The sequence below is a fragment of the Mastigoproctus giganteus genome, chromosome 1 (genome assembly GCF_048544385.1).
Source record: "Mastigoproctus giganteus isolate SK-2022 chromosome 1, ASM4854438v1, whole genome shotgun sequence".
Lineage (NCBI taxonomy): Eukaryota > Metazoa > Arthropoda > Arachnida > Uropygi > Thelyphonidae > Mastigoproctus > Mastigoproctus giganteus.
The window spans coordinates 100,711,627-100,718,550 of NC_143575.1; the positions used below are offsets into that span (position 1 = coordinate 100,711,627).

A 6,924-nucleotide genomic window follows, 5' to 3' on the forward strand; every position below is an offset into this window, starting at 1 on the left:
CGAAAATACAAGGTAAGACCCTGATTTCTAAACGCAGTCGACGACTTATCGTACTTGAAATCCAAGCTCATTGCAATAGGAACAAAGAAGCTCTCGTGTCTACATCCACTGCAAAACTTCATCATAAACAAGCAGGACTTCATGGTGTGTAGTGATCCGAAAACCCTTATTAAAACTGGAAAATCGAGAGAAACGGTTGGCTTGGGCTAAAACGTACTGTGCACGGATGAATCCAAATTTGAATATTCTGAATCCAAGCGTGGAATTTGTGAGACGATCAACTAATAAAAATGGTGCCACATTTAGTGCCTACAGTCAAGCACGGTGGTCGTTCCAGCATGATCTGTGGGTTGCTTCTGTTTTTTCTGGAGTGGGTGACATTGTTAGAACTGAAGGAATTTTAAGAAAAGATGGCTATAAAAAACATTCCTCCTGCACTTTCTAGCATCGGAGGAGGATTTCAAATTAAAATGTGGCCACCCCAATCGTTGACTTAAACCCAATAGAGTTGTTTTTATGGGATCATCAAGATCGTCAAGTCCATGAAGCCCACCTATCTTCACAAACTTTATGGGAAACCTTGCAGATCGCTTGGAATAATGTTAGTCAAGACACTACTATAAAATTAATCGCCAGCATGCCTCTGTGTAAAAACCTCATGGAGATTATTTTGATGAAAAATCAGTACAGTTGTTAATATTAATCATTTCGATAATTTTTGCTGTAAATTTTTCAATGCTTAATAAAAAAATTTTAAATACTTTGAAGTGTTCTGTTTTTTTTTTTATATTAAACCTTACATTGTCATAGCTAATTTCAAAAAAATTAACGAAAAATGTTGTCATGCTCTGTGATTACAAACTTTTAGGCAGGAGTATATACTCAGCCATTACCCACATATACAGAGACATATACGTATATTATTTAAAGAATAAATTTTAAAAATATATATACATCACAATTTTTTTTAATTACAGAAATGCAAAATTGCACTGTAATTAAGAATATAAAAGAATAACTATAAGGCAATTAGCATAGCCGTAGCCGTATAATTATAAAATAATATAATAAAAATGACAGAAAATCATTAAGAAGTGCAGCAGCCCTGATAAAATATTCAAATTTAAAATAGTTTTTCTGAATTCTGCAATATTAAATGGATTTTATTCCTTCAGTAGCCTAGGTGGATAGTTAAAATTAATATAGGATAAAAGTATTGGAGCATCAATATCGCCTTGAAGTATAGAATATAACAATTTACAATCGAACATATTTCTTCTATCTTTCAGAATGGGGAGATCAAAAAAATCTTACGCCGTTACTTGTAGTTATTAGAACTGAAATCTTTGCCAGATTTGTAATCCAAATATCTGATAAGAAAGTACATTTATATTACTCCTCCCGTAGGAAGTTCATACCTTTGTGGCATACTCCAGAATTAAATGCACGAATGCAGTATAAGCCAATTTTGGAATGCCAGGACCAAGAAAATCATTTCATACGTGATTATTCTCGAAGACGCAGAGTCTGATAACAAGAGTTTAAAAATCAATCACTGTGTGCATCTTCCTGGATTCATCTAGGAAACAACAGATTTCTCCGTAATCTATTTCCACATGCTCTTCCAAAAGTGTGGAAATCAGCACAGGTTGATCTGACTTTCTCCATTACATGAGGCTACAAAACTGGACTGAAAATTACGGAGGTGCGTTCCTGATGGCCATCCTACTGTATGAAAGTCATGAAAGTTGGCAGCGAGCGGACCTTTCCAAACTAACTCCTCATTGCCAGAGGGCTGTACAAATATGAATGCTTTTGTTTTATTACCAGCTTATTAAGAAACGTAAGAGGGTGAAGTTATAATTATAAAATACATCACTGGTGACATCACTGGCTGCAGGTAACTGGTTAAAGTGGGCACGGCAAGACCTTTCAGTACTCAGCGTCATATCTATAAGGATATTCTGTTATGCAGCGCGTTGCTGTAATGTTTTTGCCAAATAAAAAATTTGCACTTGAAACATTACAAGTTTTTACCAGATTTAAATCTCGATATGGCGATAAATGTTTATCACAATCACCAGTGTAGAATTGGCACAATGCGTTCAGAATTTCAAATTTCAAATTCGAAATTTCGTTTTCAAATTTCACAAGCTTGTGAAATTTGAAAACGAACTTGCGCTCCTTCAAAAATTAGTAGAAGTGACAGTATCTTCTAGATAACGAGAGGCAGCTATCTCGAGATGTAATTTTAAAAGTACTTTGGAATGTATGAAGAGAATTTAAATGAGAATTTTCATTCGAAAATTTAAAAATTTATAAACCTAGTGCCAACAGAGTTCATGTTCACTATGTACTTAGCAATTTAACCTTTATAAATTCTAGTTTCACTTCCTCGCAACGACTAGAAGTTAAATGCCGACTATTAACGATTGTTTAAGGAGTATACAACTAAAAACGAAAATTTATATTTTACTTTGCATTGCAAAAACTTATACAAAGACACCGATGTTGTTTAGACGTTTGTCTCAACTTCCGCAATTAAATCCAGTCCACTGACAAGGAATTCAAGTAACTACCCTTTAAACTACTTTGTTACTGTGGTCTTCATATCATCATTCGTGAGAAAACTTTTACTCTCCAAAGTTCCTCTCCCAAGGGACAAAAAAGGTATCGTAGGTATGCTACTAAACGTATGGTAGTCACACAAAGAAAGATCTGAACTATAATGAGGATGCTTCATTATGCCTCAACGAATTCAGTACATTGTGCAGCCTTCTTAATTCTCATCGTTTGTGGGGAACAAAAATTCTCCTTCAGATGAAAGTTTTCTTCAGAACAGCTTTACATCTATGTAAATAACGCTAATCAATTGTAAAAATAACGGAACTATGAACAGTTACTTTGATATCTCTCTTAATGCCCCATTTATTCCCTCTCTGGAGGAAAAAAAACTTCTGAGCTTGACTACAATATAGCTCCTTCTCTTCATGTTGTTTCTGCTGGTGAATATATTTTTAAGCCGTTAGACGAGTGATTTCAAATCAGACAGCACAACATCCTATGGGTCCAGCGTAGATAAGTGATGCTTCTCATGCAGTAAAAATGAACGGATACGAAAAGGTAGAATACCTTGGAATTACCTGAGCAAGCCAAAGTTTTAGTAGAAACAAAATTACGCATACGTTTATGAAACATTTATACTTTAAAAACTGCTTTTATACTTATATTTCTTAATTCGGGACTTAAGTGGTAGTATGTTTAGAAAGCTATAGCCAGTTGAATTCAGATTTTCTGGGAGTGGAATATGATGGGAGGAAGGTTATAGGATGTAAATATTGTTATTTAACGATGTATGTGGATGCATAAATCACTCCGGAGGAGAAGCTTATTAGTTCGGGGCACAGGGAGATGTGAAAGATGCATCCCACCTGTAATAAAGGCTATAGGAATTCCACCATATTAGGTTCAATGTAAAACATGCAAGAGAATCTTGTCCATTAAGCATTTTTTTTCCGTTGACTATAATTGGATCTGATATTGGTAGTAAATGACGATACGTTCTCATATAAAATAACATAAAAGAAGATTATCTCATTTTATTAAGATAATCTTCTTTAATATTTATTAGCATTAGCATTAGTAGCATTAGCATTAGTAGAGGCATTTGATGCAAGAAAGCAAGCTTATTCAGCATCAGCCCAAAAAAAAAAAAAAAAACCCACTTCGACTTCACCCCTCTGTTCGTTCAAAATACCTGTCCAGCTGACCCTTAAATTTATTTAGGCTATCAACTTCCACGACAAGGGGTGGAAGTCTGTTCCACCAACCAACCACCCGCTGGCTAAAGGCAAATTTCCGCACGTCTATCCTACATCTGTCTTTCCTCAATTTGAATTTATGCCCTCTCAGGTGATTTTTCTGAGCTAGAGGAAGAATCCCATCAGCATTGAGCATGCTTAAACCATTCAAGGCTTTATACACCTCTATCAGATCACCTCGCTGGTGCCTAGTCTCCAGACACTGTAATTTGCAAAACTTAAGCCTTTCTTCGTAAGAGCATCCCTTTCTTCCATTCACTAATCTTGTTGCCCTTCTCTGTACTCGTTCCAGCAGCTCTACGTCCTTCTTGAAATGAGGCCTCCAGAACTGTATACAGTACTCTAGGTGTGGCCTGACCATTGCCTTATACAAGGGAATAATCACCTCCTTATCCCTGCTGGAAAAATTCCTGTATATCATTGACAATACTCCATGAGCTACCCTTGCAGCCCGTCTGCACTGCTCAGAGAACTTCATATCTGCCTGCACAACCACCCCCAAGTCCATTTCATTCTCTACCACTGTCAGTGTAGTACCACAGAGTTGATACGTTGCTCTGGGGTTGCTGTTTCCCATGTGTAGTACTTTACATTTGTCAATGTTAAACTTCATTTGCCACCTCTCAGCCCATCTGCTCAACCTTAAAGAAGATAATATTTCATTTCGTTAAGATTTTAATAATCTTAACTAAATATTCATTCTACAAGCATAATGCTAATAAATAAAACGTTTATTACATCTAAATAAATAAAAGTAATTAAATATTAGAAAAAAAATTAAAGCTGTATGACAAATTATTTTAATATGAGAAGAGCGATAATTTCTTTATACTATAATTAAATCAAGAATATGAACCTCACCTTTTCAAGTAAGAATTTAAGATATCAGCTGAACTTAATTTAAGGTATGCCAATATAACATCCTGCTTGATTTCTGTCTCATGACAGTACCATTTAAATGTTTACTGTGAATTTTATATTAAGAAACATGTTTTGTGCTGCCATCTGGCGGCACATGATAACATTATTTTGCAATATCTGGGAATTTCCCATTCATATGACTGGACGCTTTTGGATGATTTCATTACGTAGAAATTGGAGGAAACGGAAATCAGATGTATTCAGTTTTAATTACCCTGATAAATCTGCATCCGTTCTTTGAAGAGAAAAGAAAAGAAGGAAAAGTATTGGCATGCAAAAGTATTGGCATGCAAAAGAAAAGACGGAAAAGTATTGGCATGCAAAATTCGCGCAACTGCTGTAATGAAGCACTTTGCATTATATTACAGTTATTTGCACGTATGAGAATAAAAATCCATAAATACGTTCTGATAAGTTAAGTTATTTTAACAATGTCAGTGACAATAATGTCAGTGATTTCAAAATGGCTGCATGGAGAATACGCGTGCTTACTGGAGGGAGATAAAGTCCCCCTACCCTCACCAAAAAAAATTTCTGGAGGATCTACTGGCGCATTCTAGCCCGAAGTAAAGATTACAATCCGTCTTATAATGAGACGGATTGTAATCTTTGGATTCGTTTCATTTCTTCTTCATTCTGTTGTTTCGGGTGATTTGAATTCAACGGAAATTTTTCTTTGAAGCTTTCCACACACACACCTGTTTCCTGTTAAAAGCTGTTTGCAACTGCTTGGAACCTTTACACAAGGAACTGAGCGCGCTACCAATTATACCTTTGCTGCGGATGTACGTGTTGCATTTGTGACTTCAGTTTTCAAATCCAGTAGTCAATGGCCTAAGCTTAGATTATCGGGAAATAGGGTTGGGATTACTTTTAAACCGATATTATATCGATCATAATTTTAGCTGCAATAAGAGATATTTTATGATTTGACAAAATGCATCTTGGGGATATACTCAGATAATTGTTTTGCCTGCATGATTATAAAAGTCAAGTTAAATAAAATTTTAAAAAATGCTTGATAAAGTCTTTCACAAACAAAAAAATAATTTTATCATAAGAACTCTCATTTATTACAAACCTTCCACAGTTGGACAGCTTTAATGAGACGGATTCACTAGGGTGGATTAACATTACTTTTTTAAGCTGAATCAAAAAAATCATGACTCGCTTTAGTTGTCAGAACTGCATCGGCTTGGTAGCTCTCCAAACAGCAGTTAGCGAAAAGCGCCATCTGGCGTTCTTTCATCAGAGAGGACATGTGCACAAGTACTACCTTTGAGGCGAAAAAATCGTACAGCAAATAATTAGGACACTGAGATGAGCAATGGTTGAATCAGCCGATAATTGGGATTCAGTCAGAAAAAGTAAGTGGGGCTTGGCAGACTATAATTGGAAATTGACATAATTGAGATTGGAACTGAGACCACGTGTATTTGTGAAATGAAAGTGGTAAGTGTTTGGGAGGTTTACATCTTTTCGCAGATAAGATTTTCTGTTAGTCTGACTATTCCTATTGTATTCAGTAGTAAAGAAAAGATGGAGGAACACGCTGCATGAATTAACAAAATTTTTGGATATAAAGTAAAGTGCAGCCATTATCAACCCACTGCAGGATGGAAACCTCCTCAACAATTCATGCTGAGGGAAATAGACCATAATCTGCCACGCTGGTCCAGTGCGGGTTGGCAGATCGACCGTATTCAGTAGTCAGGGGCTTGAACCCCGGTCTACTCAAAGAGCGTGTGCTACTGCACTCCCGCTCTTGCCCACTCGGCTACGGAGGCCGTCCTTTTGGATATATCGTATACACAGCTCCTTGACATAATATGGCCTCGACAACGCCCCCCCCCCCCAAGCATGCACACTACTTGGACTCCCTCCACTCAACCTGGCAGAGTAGAGGCAGTGATATTATACATTAGCTGATCCAGAAGCCTCCTAGAGAGTTACCAATATGTTTGGTCCGGTTGACTATCTCTCGGCCGACCCTGCGAACACCGTTTAAGAGCCGTACCCTCGAAACGTAAGGAAGATTGGATCTCGCCATGATGTCCATCATAACCTCAAAAAACATCAATCATATCGCATGATGGAAGAGATGGGAGAGTTTCCAGAGCTTTACTCTGGAGACTAAACACGAGTTTCACCACTTCAAACCTCCAATAAGCAAAGTGGTGGT

The 6,924-nt window shown here is 36.7% G+C and overlaps 1 protein-coding gene across 2 annotated transcripts in view; it reads right to left on the reverse strand.

Moving 5' to 3' along the window:
* Window positions 1–4,757, reverse strand: part of LOC150091054 (natural resistance-associated macrophage protein 2-like) — a 91,013-nt gene extending 86,256 nt beyond the window's left edge. For both annotated transcript variants that reach the window (XM_090381435.1, XM_090381426.1), the window contains exon 1: window positions 4,683–4,757. The gene's annotated coding sequence lies outside the window, so the exon portion shown is untranslated. The remainder of the gene's footprint in view (window positions 1–4,682) is intronic.
* Window positions 4,758–6,924: the final 2,167 nt, after the last annotated feature.